The sequence below is a fragment of the Balaenoptera physalus genome, assembly GCF_965194825.1.
Source record: "Balaenoptera physalus genome assembly, chromosome: 2".
In the NCBI taxonomy this organism is placed as follows: Eukaryota; Metazoa; Chordata; class Mammalia; order Artiodactyla; family Balaenopteridae; genus Balaenoptera; species Balaenoptera physalus.
The window spans coordinates 171,636,097-171,655,237 of NC_138883.1; the positions used below are offsets into that span (position 1 = coordinate 171,636,097).

General features: G+C 47.0%; 1 protein-coding gene across 4 annotated transcripts in view; it reads right to left on the reverse strand.

Annotated features, from left to right (window-relative positions):
• The window catches only part of BEND7 (BEN domain containing 7), a 76,475-nt gene that overhangs the window by 54,746 nt on the left and 2,588 nt on the right, over positions 1-19,141 (reverse strand). The window lies entirely within an intron of this gene.

Genomic DNA, 19,141 nt, shown 5'->3' on the forward strand with positions numbered 1-19,141 from the left:
GGGGACTGAATTCTATGATAAAGTGCTGTCTTGGGCGGGGAAAGAAGTCATGAGGATCCTGGAACTTTCTAAGAGCAAATCTGCTTTGTCATGACCTTCGTTTCACAGCCCCAGAAGTTGTAGCTCTGAAAATTACAAGACTGAAACTACCGTGTGAAGTCTGCATACTTGGTATTTTCATGTGGAGGTCCAGGCTCCTCGGTAGAGGAAAGAAGGCGCAAGCATCAAGGGGGATCCTGGCTGTGGGCTGACGTTTAGAAACATTTCTTCTAAAATCAAAACAAAAAACCAACCACAACACCAGACCAGGACCTGGGACCGAGGAGGAAGAAAACAGGGGTCTGTGAAGGAGGGCAGCAGAGCTGGCTGACTTCCTGAGAAGAGAGCTCACAGTACATCTGACTGCGGGACATCTGAAGGGACGGAACGTAGAAAAGTGCAACAATTGCCCAAGTCAAGGAGAGGAAAGTTGAGAGACTGAGAGACTCGGGGAAGGCTGGAAACGGGCTGGTTGCGGGGAGCTTCTTAGAGGACACACGCTGGGCGTCCCCAGGGGACAACGGGTAACTGAACTGTCCTTCCTTTAGCCAGAGAAGTCGGGAGCAGCCCTGACCATACCGCCTGGGGGAAGAGCTCCTGGAACCGGATCACACATCACACGCTGGCTGGCGATGATGTGCTCTGCAGAGAGGGGGAGAATATCCTCGCACAAGCACATTTGGGAGGGACGGAGCAGAGGGCCGGGGGGGAGACTTGAAGACTAAAAGTGGGGACGACAGAAAAAGCTGAGCAGCCTGCATGCACGGGGATGGAATGGGTGCGGATCGCAGGCGAGCAGGGGCACCGCAGAGGCTCAGACCACGGATGCTAGTGTGTGGGTCAGGGGACAGGCCGGGGTTGGTGCTCCCCAGGCCTGGACTCGCTTCCCAACTGTGCTGACTTGCTACTTGATGCAAGACAAGCCACCTGCCGTTCTCTGACTTCAGCTTCCTGAACCGTAAAATGAATTCTGAACCAGACCTTGCTGGGCATAACCTAGGGGGACACAGGGCAGCCTAGGAGGGATGCAGGTTTTTCCGTTACCAAGATGTTCACAGGGCACCGAATGCCTCTAAAAGTCCTTCTCAGAAAAAGTGGGCTTATTCTGACTGTCACGGTGAAGCCGAGTTCCCTGATTCCAAAACAAAAAAAAAAGGGCAGGAAGTATTAAGAGATTGAGATTCGAAGCCCTAGTTGACCTCTCTTTGTCTTTCCAGTTTTAAGGCAATGTCTTCTCCAGGTATAAATGTCAGGAAAAGGAAGCTCTAAAGAAGCACGATTCCCTGAGGAAAGCTGTGCACTTTCCTGATTCCTTTCCAAACCTAACTATGCCTTTACTTATGTTTAACCGCAAGGGGCTGCATCCTTTTAGAAAAGACAAAACAGTAAGAAATCTTACTAACATGGATCCATGCTGTGTGGCTGCCTTATGGGTAAAACAGCCTTAAATGAAAAATGTTTTGAGTGTTTACTGACTAGACTCCTTTGGACAAGGTCTACAAAAGATAGTAGGCTGGATTCTACCCTTTGCTAAACCTCAAGACTCTACTAGATCACTTTCCTTTACGTAAAGAATTTATATAATACATACAGAGTCTTGCAACACACAAGTCACCATACAGGATCTCCTTCAACTTGGCCAGGAGAGAAAGATAATACTACGCAGAACACAATTATTCATGGTTTGGGGTAATAAAAGAAAAAAAGACGGTAATGCCCAAACATAGAGTGAGATGACGTACATAAACATTGTATGTCCGTTTCTATATGCCTTCTTTTCACAAAGACTCACAAAGAACAGTCACCATATCTTTGCCCTAAAAATTAACTGGTGTTGACATGCAGTAGGCATTCCATATACCTTTCTTAAGTAAATGAAAGAAATGTCCTATCAAAAGCAGAGTGAAGTCCAGTAGAATTAAATGTGATCCTAAGGTTATAAACAAACAATATATTAATAGGATGGACTGAAAAAGTACCAGAAATAAATCATTCAATAAACATTTATCAAGCATCTCCTGCGCCCCAGAGATACAAAAATCATCTTGTTCAAACTGAAAGGTACTCCCCCTCCAAATCTCTCAACATCTTCTACCCAAATCCCTTTATACTGGTTTGTTGTTCTAAGAAATGGTCCTGATTCTCCCCATTCTGTTGACCCTACACCTCTTTTAGCTCTGTGCCCCCGGAACTCTAGGTAGCAGATTGCCCCACGATCTGTAGATGCCTCTGCTTCCTTGCTAGAGATAAAAATCAGCTCTTCTCTGAGGACCCTGCCTCCCTGCAGCCCCTCATGAAAATTATTCGCCTCCCATTCCCTCGGGGCTGGGGACGGTGGCCCCCCCCAAACATCACTCTTCTGGCCCCAGGCAGAAGCTCACTGTTGTTTGAGTTGATGCCACAGCTGTATCACCTCCCACCCTTCTTCCTGAACAGCAGTCTGTGTGCCGGGAGTTTAAGGCTCATCAAGAGAAGTGGCAGGTGATGAAGTGGAAATGTACAGTGAGGTCATCGCAGTAAGGTACCAGGTTAAGGAAGAAAAATTTTGTGCTGGAGATAACTGGTTTATTGCTCTGGGTAGTTTAAAATTCATTATCTCGTTTAACGTAAGGATGGTCAATAATCAGACCTTTCCTTTAGAAAAACAAATCTGGCAAAACTATGGTGAAAGTGGTGTGAGCAGAGGAAACCAGCCAGCGGGTTGTTGCTAAAGGCTATGTGAGTGACCGTGCCCGTCTGTACCAGCACTGGGGGATGGGGCTGGAGAGAGAAGATGGAAAGAGAGACATTTAAGAAGGTTCACCAGAGAGACTTGGTGATTCACTGGATGTGGGGATGGGGGTGGGATGTGAAGGAGAATCAATTAAAGGTAACTCCAAGGTTTCTAGTTTGGGGGACCGGATGGATGTTAACACCAGTCAGAGAATTAGAAGGGTGCAGGGAAGTGGCGATACAACGAGGCTAGTTTTGACAAAGGCAACTTAGATAATCGGCAGGCAGTTGGAAATGTACACAAAGCTGACGGTGAAGCAATGCTCCTGAACTATTCCCATAGTAGCAGTAGCTACTATTACTACCAGTGGTAGCTGGCCTTCTGGACTAAGTCAGCCCCTGGGGTTCACCAACAATTCAGGGGGTGGAAGGTCATCGTACTCGGAGGTACCAGATTTCCTATTAATCTAACAACGTAGAGAGCTCAAAACCCTCATTTCAACATTAAAAGAGCTATCACCTGATTTGTGTCCAAGCTGGGGAAGGAGTCCACCTGTTCCTCCTGGACCCCCGTCCCCGTGGCAGGCAGCAGTCACAGCGGTCAGAACCGTGTCACCTCCAGCGCCTCATGTGCCCTGACCCACCGTCAAGTCCATCCCCAGGGTGCCCCTCAGTAACTCACCTCTACGAAAGGACCAACAGACACTTAAAGCATGGCGGAACAGTCACCACTGCATCCAGTATGGGCCGACTCTTACTAGGGTATCATGTCCAGTTTTGGGTTTGTTTGTTTGTTTGTTTTTGGGGGCCTCGGGGCTTGTGGGATCTCAGTTCCTTGACCAGGGATTGAATCCGGGCCACAGCGGTGAAAGCCTGGAATCCTAACCACTAGGCCACCAGGGAACTCCCATCAGGTCCAGGTTTTGCGCTCTTTTAAAGAGCCTGTTGAGAAACTTGAGGAGATCATGCAAAAGTCAACAAAAAAGAGGAAAGGAACGTGGAAAGGTTAAAGAAGTTGGATCGTTTCTCTGAGAGATAAATGGCTGTTGAGTGACTTAATTATCTTCAAATACACTACGAGTTATTACGGACATTGTTCTTTATCCACGAGGAAAAAGTAGACTCAAATTGTAGCTTCCAGGGAGGAGGCTGGGCAACATTATGGTCTAAAGAGCTGACCCTGCCAGTTCTAGAAACAGAGGCGGGACATCTGAGAAGATGTGCAGAAGGAGTGACAGCAAGAACTCTTTCTGTTTGGGATGTTGAAGAAGTTCTGGAAGCAGTGGTGATGGCTGCGTGTCACTGTGAATATACGTTTAAAAAAAAAAAAACTTTAAAACTCCTTGCATTTTCCAGGTAATGATATGTTAAATAGAAACAAGCTGAGTTTATCAGTGAGAAATACTAAGATGACCAGGATTTATACTGAATGTTGCAAATAACTCCTCTCAAACACGAGTAGAAGTTGGCATGGAGCCATGTTGCAGAAAAGGCTGAACTACAACCTGTCAAATGACAGCAGTGAGAGGAAGAGCAGGAAAAAGGAGGCAGGGTCCATCAGGCCCAGGCCCCGGCTCTCTTCACCACATGGCTTGACAAGTGAGCCAAAGAGCCAGGCATCTGGGGCACACTCTGCGCTCTGAGAAGACCCAGGGTTGGCATCCCCACTCCAAACCCGTGTTGGCTTGCAGATGCTATCAGGGTCACAACTGGCCGTCCCCGGGGACCACAGCCATGTTTACCAGGGACACGCAAGCCTGGGGCTCTGACTCGGCAAGAGCGGTCTGAAGAGCCCTACAGAAAAGAGCGGCGGTTGCCAAGCGAGCCCTTCCCTCCCCAGCGATCTCAAGCGGAACCCCCCAAAATAAAAAGGAGCCGAGCTCTACCGAAGAGAACGTGCCAGAATCCGCAGTCCTGAAACAGCCCTTGGAGTCCATTCAAGGACACAACGGAGTCTAAATGCCACTGAGAAAAGCTTTGAACAGGAGGCGTTAACCCGCATGCGTGCTGCCACGTGCTGGAGGACCTTCCCGTTCAGCTGAAGTTTTAGGTGGAAAATAATTAAGCAGCTCAACACATACATGGCGTTTTCACTGAAAGGACAATGAAGTTCCTTTCAAATCTATTTAGATAATACCAGTTTCATTCATCCATTCAATAAACATTTACTATACTACTACTAAATATGAGATACTGTGGGAGCAAAGAAAGAAAAAGAAAAGAAATACAAGATACGGTCTCTCCCCTGCAGGAGTTTACAGCCTAGCATGGGACCCAAATGGATGCACAATGATTCTAAGGACCCAGGGCCTCTCTCCTAACACGTGGGCAGGCGCACCCAGCAAGGCCCACCCACAGCCAGGGCGGGAGGCCGGAGCTCTTTTTAATCAAGGCTGAGGAGGTGACGCCAGGACAGGTCCCAGGACAGAATGCCATGGGTCCAGGCTGGAAAACGGGCCTTCAAAGCAGAAAGGGCAAGAAAGGCTTGAGACGGGTAAGAAGGGCCAGGGGAGCAGAGAAATGCCAGGAAATGACTCAAAATGGGCTGTCACACTGCTTCTCAAACGTGTCCCTCAAAGAACATCTACAGAGGAGAATAAACTTCTATGAGAAGAAGAGAGTGCTATGATACCACTAGAACTACCCAACCAGTTCAGAGAGTTTATCTACTTTCCTCTCCGCCAGGTGTTCTTATAACATGGAAAACTTTGATTTTACGATAAATACAACATGGCCTCCCAATAGAACGTTCCTTCATCAGACATGGACTGTAATTCCAGCCACATTAAGTGGGTAGGTCAGAAGCCACCACTTCAAGTAATGTTCAGGAATAATCAAGCCAAAGAGTTAAAATCCCAAATACACGGGAGAGGTCTTATAAGTCAATGAAGAAAAAGACACGTACTAACAATGGAAAATGGGCACAGGACGTGAACATGCAATTCACACGAGAAATAAATAGTTCAAATCTCTTAATGTCCCTAATTACTAATGTAATGAAAATTAAATAATGTGAAATTATCTATTAATTTGGCAAAGACTATAGATTCATGAAGCCTATTTTGGGTGAAGGCGTAGGGTTACGGTCCCCTCTCTAGGCTGTTGTTGGGGGATCTTTTTGGAGGGAATTCGGCAATTCCATTCGCAGGCATTTATCCCACAGAAACGTTCCAACAAGTACCCATGACACAAGTATGAGGACATTCACGGTAGCCTCATTTTGCTAGGGAGACACTGGGAACCACCCAGACATCGATCAGTGAGCATTAGATAAGTGAATTATGGCATATCCGTACAAGGAGATTACAGTATATCTTTACATGTCTGTAAAGAATGAAATGGACCTTTTATAGTCATTTGGAAGTAAGTGAAGGATAAACTAGAAACTCCATGATGTCTGAGACCATGATTACTTCCTTCAGCACTGGATAATCGAGGCCTAACTACTTGGCTCAAACTAGACACTCAACCTGTGTGGAACAGATGGAGATTTGGTTATACAAAACGTTATACAGGATGATTCAATTTTCCTTTTTGTAACACACACACGTGTATTTTTTACACACACACTATTGTTAACAGTGGTTATCGGGACTTCCCTGGTGGCGCAGTGGATAATACTCTGCGCTCCCAATGCAGGGTTTGATCCCTGGTCAGGGAACTAAACCCCACATGCATGCCGCAACTAAGAGTTCACATGCCACAACTAAGAAGCCCACGTGCCGCAACTAAGGAGCTGGCGAGCCGCAACTAAAGGAGCCCTGGAGCCGCAACTAAGGAGCCCGCCTACTGCTGCAACTAAGACCTGGTGCAACCAAAAAACAAAAACAGTGGTTATTGCTGGAGAGTGTGACTGGGACAGGACTTTTTACTTTATACCTTGTTTTCAACTTTATACGTTAAAACTTTCAAAGTGGTTTTGGAATGAATATGTATTACTTTTTTGTAAGAAAAAAATAATCTGGAAGAATTATGTACAATCTTCTCCCTGTGGGAAGGTAAAGCTGGGTATACGGCAACTGGTAGAGGCAGCTTTGGACATAAAAAATCTTCTCTAAGTCACCCAGGAAAGATGAAGCTGGGCAGGAAGGGGAAGTAGGTGGCCAGAGACGGCAGCAAGAGAAAGTCAAGGAAGGAGGGGCCTGGGTGGGGCATATTTTGCAACCCCTGGGGTATAGGCCTAAGATGACTTTCTTTTGACGCTCATTACAAGTCATGTATTTTTTAAAGGAATTTGGACGTACTTAGGGGGAAAAGTGTTAAAGTTACCACTTATGGAGCGCTTACTGTGTACCAGGCCCTCTGGCGAGCACGCCGCCTGCACTTAATCCTGATCACAAGCTAAGAGGTTCGGATGTTATGAATACATCTCACCCAGGAGAAAACAGAGACTCTGAGTTTAGACATTAGAGACCCGCCACACTCCGAGGTCCATGAGCCTCACTGCTCTATTAAGACGCTCGGTAAACTAACTAGCTGGATGGCAGGAAGGGCTCCACCCACAAAACAGTCCCTCTGCGTGGCATCCAGGAAGCTGTTGTGACCTGCGCTGGGCGCTGTTTCAACTAGTCAGCACCTTAACCCCCTACTTATCTTAATACACACGGTGGAAACAATGAAACCTTTGGACCAAACTATCTTTATGGAGTCCAACTTAGTTGTACTGTTTCAAACTAAAAGAAGAAGGCTCAGGCGTGTCCTATAAATTCAAAACATGGTTCATGTGATTCCTGTTGGTTCTACAAAAGCCAAATATTTTAGCTTGGAAAAAGCAGAATAAGAATTTTTTTGTGTTCACGGTTCTGTGAAACATAAAGCAAAAGTCTTCAAAGGCTGACAATACGCACAGGAAAAATATAACAAGATTGTAGATCAAGGGCTGCTTCCATTTTCCTAGAGTAGCATAACCAAAATCTTGCCTTCATTCAATATGAGAGACAATGTTCATAATTTACTGTCTGGAAAGAGACAGTCCTTTTCAATATAATCTGAAATCTTGACCCTCTGCTCTACTGTACAGAAAACTCAAAAAGAACGCTAGTACAGAAGTACACATCCCCCCTCCTGACTGAGATGTTAATTCACGTATTTACACCGTGGGTCAGTTAAGGATGAACAAGATTAAGGACTGGCGGTATTATATTTCTTCAGGCATTTAAATTTTTAAAAATATTCCAACTTAAATACACATGCTGTCGTACAGTTTCATCTTCAATGTAAATAATGTTAATGATGATGAAAACGGATCACATTCACAGCACCTTTCTCTTCCAAGAATCTCAAGAAACTCTGATGACTTTGGGCCCAAAGGCACCTGGAGGTTGGCAGTGGTCGCCTTCCCTGAGTGAGGCCAAGGGGAAATCTCCAGGGGTGAGGCAACCACAGCTTAAATCAGAGGCTTCCAATCTTTTTTGATTGTGATTCACAGCAAGAAAACCAAAGTTTCATGAATTTATCCTTCCTGCATGCAAGACACTCTGATATTTTCTATTTCTCTTCTTCTTCTTGTTCCTGTTGGTGACAATCTGCTAAATTGACTTCACCACGCACTTACAGGTCACGGTCACTGCCTTAAATGCCAAGTTTCCCTGGGCCCTCTCCGCACACTTCCTGGATCCCCCAGCCTCTCTCTGGTTCCAGCGACCATCTGTCTGTGGGGGGCCCGATCCCACTTCGGGGCTCCAGGCCCACATATCCAATTGCCCACTGGACGGCTCCACTTGCACATTTCAAGAGCAACCTTAAAATCACATCCAAAAATGTATTTTATGATGACTATCCCCGAGCCTTAATAAATAGCACCAACCCGCTGTCCAAGCCAGAAACCTGGGCCTCATTTCCCATCCCTCCCCTCTCACAGCCAATTAATCACTGAGTCCTGCTTATTATAACTTCTAGATTGCTCTTCAGTCCTTCCACTCGCCTCCCATTACCACCTGATGGGGCTACGGCCAAAAGCCTTCAGCGCTGCTCCCCGCCCAGCCACGTCCATCCTGAAGCCAGGGTGATCTTTCAGAAATGCAAACCGCATCACGTGGCCTGCCTCGGTGGGATGCCGGCCACCTGGGGATGGAGGCCAGCGCTTGTGCTGGGGGCTCCTCCAGCCTTGGCTCCTGCCACGTCTCCCCTTGTTCTAGATGGCGGCTCTGGGGTCTGACACACAGTAGAATTACCTGGACAACTGTGACAAAATACCAGCGCCCAGGCCTCACTTCAGGACAATTAAATCCGAATGCCATTAGCGACTGTCCTGGATGGCCAGAGGGCTCCCTGCATCCGCTCTAAGGAAGGTCTTCGGCTCTTGGGGCCCTGTCGTTTCCTGGCCGGCTCACAGCCTCGGCCCCACCCCCATACTTAGTCTTCAGGTCTTTCTCTGCTTCAATGCCCTCTTCTCAAGGGTCACATCCCTTAACTCCCCAGGTGAGGTCCCCTGGTTCTGTGTTCCTGTCACACCCTAGTGGGCTGTCAAATCTCCTAGCCTGGCACCAGGGGCTGCTCAATAAAGACCTACCAATGGATACAGGAATGGGTGAATTCTAGTATCAGCTATGCTGGGACGCTACTGTTGAGGAAAGCTGGGGAAAAAAAAACCCAAACACTACTGATGTACAAGGCGTAAACCAACACCTGTGGCATCTGTGACGGAAGTTCTCCCGGTTTCCGTGGGGCGTGGGGTTTGCAAGATGAGGCCACTTGGTGCCTAGAGTCAATCGTGTCTTTTATGAAAGCTCTCCCAAGGGAACGCGTCTCATCCTCAGCGCCTTCCTAGTTTATCGAAGACGACAGACAGGGCACCGTTTCCCCCATTTCACAAAGGATAAGACTGAGTGACCCAAAATGACCAAAGGGAGCCAGAGGAAGACGGATTAGGTCTGGGCCCCTCGTGGCTGCACTGCTCCCTCTTTCAGGGCGGAGTTAAGCAGTTCACAGGGACGGCTAGAGCTCCCACTCCTGCAGCAAACGCTGCGCCGCCATATTCCACACGATGCTTATTAAGGTACCCGTTAAAGCCTTGCTAGTAATTGAAAAAATTATATATGTGCGAGGAGAATGAGTTAATGTTCACAGAAGAACCTTTACTTTTGCACCTCCTGACTTCTTCCTTTCAAGGTGTGCCTTAACCTTGCGTTTCTGTGGGGCTCTTTACACTTTATGTGTGGGTGTGAAGTCACGTTTGAGATATAATTCCTTTAGCCATACAAGCAACTTCGTAGGCTATTATGTTGCATCAACTTTTTCTGTAAAAATAAATTGTTCAGGATATTATTCCTGGAACAGAATAAATTCTTGGAATTACTGAGTAACTTATGTGCCATACCACTGTTCCAAGAACACATTACTTATTTTATCATGACAAAGTCAAGTTATTAATCTTCTGGCTTCCATTTCAACAATGAGAAATTCTGTGAGATGCACAACAGACACCTGCATTACATTTCAGTTCAACTTTATATCATCCATAAACATCTCTGTTTTGGACACCTCGTCCGAACAAATGCTCACGGAATACTCTATGTAGCATTCAATTTTATGAAACTATAAAAGTTCCTTGCTGTTAATTACAGAGACAAACGTCTCATCACACATTTGGTTACCAGATAGCATAATTAGTTTTCTCCATTAACCTTTCAGATATAAAATTTGATTTCCAAGTTAAAAAAAAAAAAAAACATTGTAAAACCCTTGGAATTCAAATAACACAGTATATATTTGTACATGCTGGGAAAAAAATGCAATACTAAGAAAACAATTTTATGGATTCTTATTTACAAGGATACTGATTGTCTGGAATCTCGAAAGAAAATCTGTCTAAACTTCTTAATGGTTTTAAAATATATGATCAGATATGCAGGCAATAAGCTGTCCTTTGTGCGGAAAGGAGGCACAGTAACCTGACCTTGAACGGAACGTGCCCTTTGATCTCTCTCTTCTCGGGATGGTGATGCAGCTGAATTGGTCCATCACAGCCTCTGTCATCTGTTGTCCCCCTTCATACGGGCATCTGAGAGAACGGCGAGGGAAGGGCATCCAGTCTATGGCAATGCACTAGTTTTTCTCCACTCAAAGCTAAAGGACCCCACAGCCCTGGCCTGCTAAGGACCACGCTCTGGCTCACGTGTGCTGGGGGCAGTTCTGATCATCGCAATGACTGGGTGGGACGCTCCCGACCTTCATGTGTATTTATACTGCCAACATTCAGAGGGTGAGATCTAGACCTCCTTCCACGCACAGGACAGTCCTGCCCAAGAAAACTGTCTCGGTTCAACAAACTGTCCCACTCGGATCAGCTGATAACTGGCGGCAAACTACATTTTAACGTGTCTTAACATGGTCCTCATTCATTTACCCAAAATTAGCGATCCAGAGTCTACTTCGTGCCAGGTATTGTGCACTGGGAACACAGGAAGCTCAAAGTCTTGCCCTGCAGGAATTCAAGCTGAGACTCAAGCGGTCAACAGAGGATCTCACAGGCAAGGCAGTTAGTAGAGGTGGTTGTAGGCAGGGACCAGCAGAGCAGATGCCAAGCCCACGGTATTGCAACATTCCAGGGGCACCTTCACACCGTGCAGCTTAAGCCTGCGAGGCCCTGGGGGCGGGGGCAGGGAGACACACAAGGGCGTCCTATTCCCAAGTTAAACCTTAAAAGGGGGCCTGGGGACTTCCCTGGCGGTCCAGTGGTTAAGACTCCTCGCTTCCACTGCAGGGGGCGCAGGTTCGATCCCTGGTCCGGGAACTAAGATCCCGCAAGTCGTGTGGCTCGGCCAAAAATAAAGAAATAAATAAAAGGGGGGCCTGCTGTTAACCTCGTAAGAAAGGGAAAAAAATGTGTAATGAAAAGTAACTGTTCCATTGTCAGTGTTGGTGTATGTTACTCCTGCCATGTGAGGACCAGGTAGCTACTGAGGAGGATGTGTAGATTTTCACCTCGTGCAGCCAGAACGGGAGCTGGGAGGTAAAAGAGGTGAATGATAAGGCTTCAAGATGGCTGATCTCGCTGCTTTATTTTTAATTTGAAATCGGGCTCCTGGCACATTCGCCAAGCATCCTTGGATGTTTGTGATATGACCAGCGTGGCGCTGGGCGGTGGGGACACAGAGATGACCATGAGGGAGCTTCCAACCCTGGGGGGCGAGACAGAAGTAAACTGGTAGTGCCTTCGCTTTGGTAGAGATACTGTGGAAGGAGAGGGGAGGGGGAAATCAGAGAAGACTGCCTGGAGGAGGTCAGCTTGGAGGCTTTAGGGATGAGAGAGCCAAGCAAAGCGGAGGGAGCATGGTGCAGGTGCGGGGTTGCCAGCAGAGGGGGTGGTCCGTGCAGCCACCGAGGCGAAGAGGTAAAGAGGGGAAGTGAGGCTGCTGCAGGAATGGGAAGTGGTTTGGTGGGAAGGGCAGTGTCAGGAATAAGCTTGAGGCAGGCAGGTGGCAGTTCATGCAGCGTCTTATCTGTCATCTGGGTCCTAATCTGAAAGCCACAGACAACCGGAGGTTCAGGCAAGGGGGCGATTCTCCAGGGGCCCTCCATGTGTCCCCTGCCTCAGTCACCATAGGTCCCGGCGTGCATCCTGCTACTGCGCTAACATTCCTTCCCAGGTAGTGTTCTCTCCAATAATCTATTAGTTTCAAGAATAACAGACTTGTTGCATAAACGTCCTAGATCTATTTTCAACTTTGAGATGCAAAACACACTGTTCCGGAGTCTTTCTTTCACCTTATGGACGGCCGTGCTCTTTTCCTCCAAAAGGAAACATCCATATTCCCATGGGAACCAGGGAGGCTAAATTGTTAAGACATCTTCTTAGATTCTGTCCCTCATGAAGATTTCTTTGTGTTAGTGATACGGTCGTGATCGTTACTAGAAAAGCCAAGTCTCACAACCCATCACACGTTTCACTTATACGGCGGTTACTGAACCACACCAAGGTCTTATGAGAAACAGAAAGACAGGTGCGTGCAGTTGTGCGATGGGGTCGGGGCAGGGTTCCCAAACGGGCCATTCACCAAGGTCTGCTGCTGCTTACTGCATGGATTTTCTTAAATCCAGGTAGGAAAACTTGCTGCAGGTGGAGCCCGAGAGCCAGACAATCAGTTCTAAACACGGGCTTACAAACAGGACAAGACAGTCTTCAGCCCCCTTATGAAGGTGTGCCAAGATCACAGCGGAGTACGGAGCCAGCAGAACATATGTTATTTTTCAGTTTGGGTTTGCAACACGCCGCTGCTTTCATATGCGAGCTCCTCTCCTTTTTGGTCTTTTCTAGATTTGAAAAAGAAATTATATTTCGAGTTGTCTCTCACCCATCAACATCAGAAATCCCCAATTTCTACGCTAGTTTAGTACATGACCAAAGCTTCTTCGGTTAAATGAGGCATATCTTTGGCTCACTAACTGTCTCTAAAGTCTCAAGACGGTAGTATATTTTAAAGCAAATCTTCAGAGTCCTACGCAACCGTATCCAGTATACTCATGCAATGAGATAACGCAGATTTGAGTACCGATAATTTGGGTACCGACTGTGATCAAACAAAATGCTGTGCTAAGTGGTCTAAAGGATTCAAGATAGAATCCAGGTGCCACTTGCTCTGTGATCCTCCAATGTACGTGAGGAGAGATGGGGCAAAAACGACCACAGTTCAGCGTGGGAAGTGTTTGGGGTGACCTGGAGCACAGCAAAGGCACGTACAAAAATGAGGAACTACTAGGCAGTCCACGGTAAGTGCCATAGGAGAGCGGTGTTCCTATTTAGTGCTGAGGTGTCCAAGAAGAAAGCATAACCTCTAAGTCAGAGGAGAAGGGAGAAGGGGATAAAAATAAGAATACAGCATTTTCTACTTTGAAAATGTGCTTCACCGTATAGGACGTCCTGCATGCTGTCGGGGCATCTGATGAGGGGCTCAGGACCACCACCAGTATTGCACTATGGAAGATAAAGGAAACCCAGGACCACCACCAGTATTTCATTATGGAAGATAAAGGAAACCCTCAAGAGTCTTGTCCGAGGTGTGCTGAACTGTTAACCTGAGATTCAAGCTGGGGTTTTCCGACCTTGGTGGATGTTAAACAAACCTTAGTTCCTTTCTTCCTAAATGAGTCCCGGGCTTCCCCGCGCCCAAGCCTTTGGCCGCCCCCTTTCCTTCTACCTGTGGTGGGGCCCCCTTTCTCACCTGGAGGTCCTACTTTGCTGGGGGGGGGGGGCAATTGGGTTCCAGGGAGGTAAGTCACATCAAAGTCGAAGATGGTGATGCAGATTAGGGGCAGACTGTGGATACTCAGGACTCAGTTAAGGGATTTCACCTTGGCCCTAGAATCCATGAGAAGGCAGTAAAGCCTCTGAGCAGGGGAGAGAATAATGAATTACATACTAAGATCAGCTCGTGTGGGCAGAAGGGGACGGGGAGGACAGGCCGCTCTGGCTTAAGGAAAAGAGGACAGAACTAGATGTCAAAGCACCCGATTTAAAGCGGGGCCAGCTACTAATTCCTGTGTGACCTCGGGCAAGTCACTGTCATCTCTGAGCTCAGCTTCCCATTTGTCTAAGGGACATAACACCTACCTCATGGTGTGGTTATGATATTAACTCAGTGATTAATGGAAGTATGAGACAGGCTTAGCAGCAAAAGCTCCAGAACTTCAGGCAGTAAAGTAAGTGCTCTCCAAGGACAACTAAGTCTGCACCCACAGCTACAGAAGCACATGTACTTATGTGCACTTATATTGAAAGAAGCCATCAGTGTTTAGGTCTCAAGAGGCTCTCAAATTTGACTTTGCTTGCTCTTGTTTTTGAAGCCATTTTTGGACCCACGGTAGAACCAGATATACTTTCAGTGCCGCAGGAATTCTCGGAAACCATCTGGACAAGAGGCTTTTACACAGTGATGAGGGCACCCTGACAGTTCTGCAGAGGCCGGCAGAGGAGGGTGGGACATGGGACACGGTACTCTGGGCTTCTTCTGCCTGCTCCTGGCTGCCCCACTCTTCTTCCACTTCTGTACATATTGGGGTCCCAGCCAGGGGTTCATTTGAACCAGCCTTTCCCGTGGTTAAGGGCACGGTTTTGGAGACAGACAGACCCTGGTTTGTATCCTGGTTCTGTCACTGAGTTACTTTGTGAAATCCTCAAATTCCTCGCCTGTGAAGTGGAAATAATAATATCTTTTATGGGACAAATAATGGGATAACAAAGTTCTTAGCATGGGGACTCCCGGGGAGCTCCAGTAGTTAGGACTCGGTGCTTTCACTGCCGCCGTGGCCCCAGGTTCAATCCCTGACCAGGGAACTAAGATCCCGCAAGCCGTGCGGTGCGGCCAAAAAAAACCAAAGAACAAAAAACAAAGTTCTTAGCATGGTAGCTGACACACAGCAAACTCGATGAATGACACCTACTCTTGTTGGCTGCATTTCTAACCCGAACAGAATTTCGAGACTCTGGGGACCCTGGTAGAGGCCGCTGTCATCAAGAAAGCCATTGAAAAGAGATTCAAAATATCGGAGATCTAGACCCAGCTCACTTGGCTGGGCTACTGCACCCTGAGCTTCATCTCCTGAAAGTTGTGTCAGAGACTGAATGTTAAAAAGAACAGCTAGACCAGGGCCTGACACATAATTGGAGTGCAATAAATATCTGAATGAATAAATGGACCAGACACCTGAAAAAGAGACATGTTTCATATTTATCTATTGTAATAGTAAATCTAGAACAAAATCCAAATATAAAAAGAGATTTTATGAAATGTTTGTATTATAGTTACGAATAGTAAGTTCATTGTCTCATTAAAATACTTCCTAAAAGTGCCTTGCTGCCAGCTGAGGTCTCTCCGATGATCCTTGGGATTTGCCCGGCTCAACCAGGCGGAGGCAAAGGATCTTTGGACAGGAGACCTGGGTTTACTCCAGGTTCTGCTGCTTATGAGCAAGTCACTCAACTCTGAGCTTCAGTTTCTTCCTCTGGAGAATGGGAATAACACCACCGCCCAGCCTACCGCACGGGTCCACTGTAAAAGTCATGGGATGACAGATGCGCCAGCGCTGGCCAAACTACGAAGTGCACCTGGCACTTAAAGTCCGATGACGGTGATGCTTGGCCCTCTGCCGAGACTCACATCGCCCCTCCCACCTGGAACCTTCTCCAGCTCCCCTCTGCCTACCCAAATCCTCCCCTAGTTCAAGATCTCCCCCTTCCAGAGCTTTCCACCCGAGCCTGAATGTGATCCTTCCCTTCCAGCTCTGCTTTTGCGCATTGCCCGGAAGGTTCACATTTGTGATTTATCACGCATACATGCTGTGCGTGCTATGGGGTGTTTCCAGCTCAGGTGGACCTGCGTGGGGTCCCGGCTATGGCGCTTGTCCCTTGGGAGACCTGTGGCAGCCCACCTGACACCTCTAAGTCTCATCTACGAAAACAGGGATGGTGATAACTCTCACAGATTTGCTCTGAGGAGTAAATGAGATCCTTCACGTCAAGTACGCGACTCGACGCTGGGCACAGAGCAAGTACTCAGACAACCGCAGCTGTTACGGCGGACTGAATTTTGCTCCTTCACTGTGCCCTGAATTTGTCCTGTCACCCCAACTGGATTTTAATCCTTGAGGGCAGGGTCCCTGTCCTGTCCACTTCTTTGGTTTCCCCTGACCCCACTGCCACTCTAGAAAAGTGCTGAGTTCGTCACATATTCTCAAAAAAACACCTGTTGAATGGATCAAAACGAATTAAGTTGTTTTTCTCCAAAAGAGTGACCCAATCTTCATAGTGGCCCATCACGGCCAACTTGACTAAGCCAACGTCCACAGGGTAAAGTAACCTCTTCGGATCCTGTTATCAAGTTAAAAATGTGGGAGGAACGCCCAAAGCGCTCAGCCAAGCCATTCACACCATTGAGCTATCCTACCTCGCTGGATGTGCTGCATGAATCAACAGCCTGAAAATATTCCGAGGAAATTGATTTGAGGTGGGAACCTCTGCCAGATTCTGGAGCGTTCTCTTTCCCTGAGACATGAAGTGTAATCTTAGAGGCGCAGATAGTATCAAAGATGACACACATGTACGTCTGAACACAGAAGATCCCATACACCATCCCGAGGGCCATGTGTGAGGAACGCGTTATAGGTGAAACAGTTCTGCTATTTTGCTAACAAACTCCCTTGGATGTCACAGACCTCACGCAGAATTCTGCGCCATGATGAGTAATATTACGGGTAGACTCAAGCCATTTACAAAACAAACGTGATTTACATTTGTGAATAAGAGCTATTAGCTAAATAAAAGTCCACTTTATTACACTGTCAACAACAGAATTCTGATTCTCATAAGCTATCAGTAACTATTCTCAATTACTCTCGAAATCGGGTTTGCGTCATCATTTGCGCTTCCACTTTTTTTTTTTTTTTTTTTTTTCCAAACTGACCTGAAGATCACAAAAGAGAAATGTTCTTTGGGAACCATATCACACTTTTCCCAGAATGAGCAGAAGACTGAGAATAACCCAGGCATTTTCATGTTGGTCCATCTTTTGTCTCTTGATGTCAAAGGGCCTCCCTGACCAACAACTGAGAAACTTATCCCAAGCCTGGCCTTTCACTGATGGTCTCCTATCTCCCTGGACTCGCTCTAGGAAAAACGAAGCCAGGCCTGCCCCGTGGAGAGTTTACCTTTTACCGAATTCCAAGCGCTGGCATCTTCCTGCCCTGCATCCTTCACTCTCTCGTACCCAGAATCCACCTACTGTATAGCGCCCTCACCATTTTCCAAGTAGGGAGCAGAAAGGGGGGAAAAGCCTGCTTTGTTGGAGATGAACGAAACCAAGGATGTGATGTTCTTTTTTATGATAAATGTATGTTTTTCTACTAATAAGCAAGTTCTTCATTTCAAATGGTCAGATCGAGTGGTGCTTTGATATATAGAATTCCAACCGATCGAGTTTAGGGAACTGAAAATACAGGATTCTGAGTAAGTTGAAGGAACTGAAGAGAGTACAAGCCAGGAATATCCTCCTGCTGGGTCTTAGCGTTTCGCTTGACTGTGAACGTTTTGGGTTCTAGACCTCTGAACAGTAAACAGGTGCCAAGAACAGTGCTGGCCTCAGTCATGCTCTCTGCCTGGATGGAAAGATTCACGTGCCTTTGGTGCTCACTTGTGGAAGAAATGCCATTACTTCCCTCCCCTTTTACCTCTACTTATTATCTGTTTGACTTCTCGGTCCTTTGCAACCCACCCTTGCTCTTCCTCAAAGCAAAAGAGTGAGAAAGCCCCACTGCCTGGCTTCCTCGTTGTTTTAATTGGCAGTACATTGGGTCTGAGCACACATCCTGCTTCCTTAAGACCTATCAACTCTCCCCAGAGATACGGCCATTCTGGCCCTTGCTTTCAGTGGCTCTTGCTAGGACCGTCTCCCGTGTTCTGTTTCCTCGTGTGCGGCACCCAGCTCTCACCCTGCCCCTGGGGCTCGAGGAGGTATTGGGGATGGGCAAGGTGAAGGGCAAGCGCCATGATGTACCCTCCACTCCAACCTCACGGGTACTTCATTCTTCGTGGCAGAATCCTAAATCGTTTAATTTTTGGCTCATGGTCTGCAAATAACAAACTGCATGGGCAAGGCCCCTCAGGTACAGTATGTGCACCAAAAACCACACTTGGAAAGAGGGGCATCCTCTTGGGGGACCTACTCATCCATCACGCAGCTACTCTTGTCGGATGGCCTCCAAGATGCTGCTTTGCTCTGCTTGGCCCTGGGGTGAGCTGGGAAGGAGGGTGGGGAGAGCAAAGCCTGGCTCTTCTCTCTGACCACCGATGCTGGTGTGAAATGAACACAAAGCCAGACAGATGAGGAGTGGCTCCGTGATCGCTAGTGCTATCAAGAGGTGGTTCGGCGGACAATCACACTTTTCTCTTCCTTCCGCTTTTTGGCTGGAGAGTTAATTTAATTTTGTCATGGCAGGATTAGCAACCAGGCCACAGAGGTGAAGGGACATTATCATCAGACAGCATATTAATCCTCTATCCCACCCAAGGCAGAGGCAAAACCAAACAAATAGCAGCTTCTTGGAAACTGAATTTCTGTTACCCAGATGTCAAAGATGTAATACCCCAATTACACAAACTATTGCCAGTGAAGCATGCCAGTGAATACGCAATGTAAATGGGGTGAACGCAGAGCCACAAAACTGCACGGTCAGCATCTGGCTCTGGGTGTGAGTGATAATTAGCACTGTGTGTAGACACTAATAAACATTTATGTCTGAAATTACAACTTTTAGCAATGTTAATAAGGGATATATTGGCAATCTGTAAAATAAAAGGTCTTGAAAAGAATGTCATACATTAAGCAATGGCAGACATTTCCCATTGTGGCACAATCTTTTTTTTTTCCTTCTCTCTAATTGCAAATGGCCATGCTGT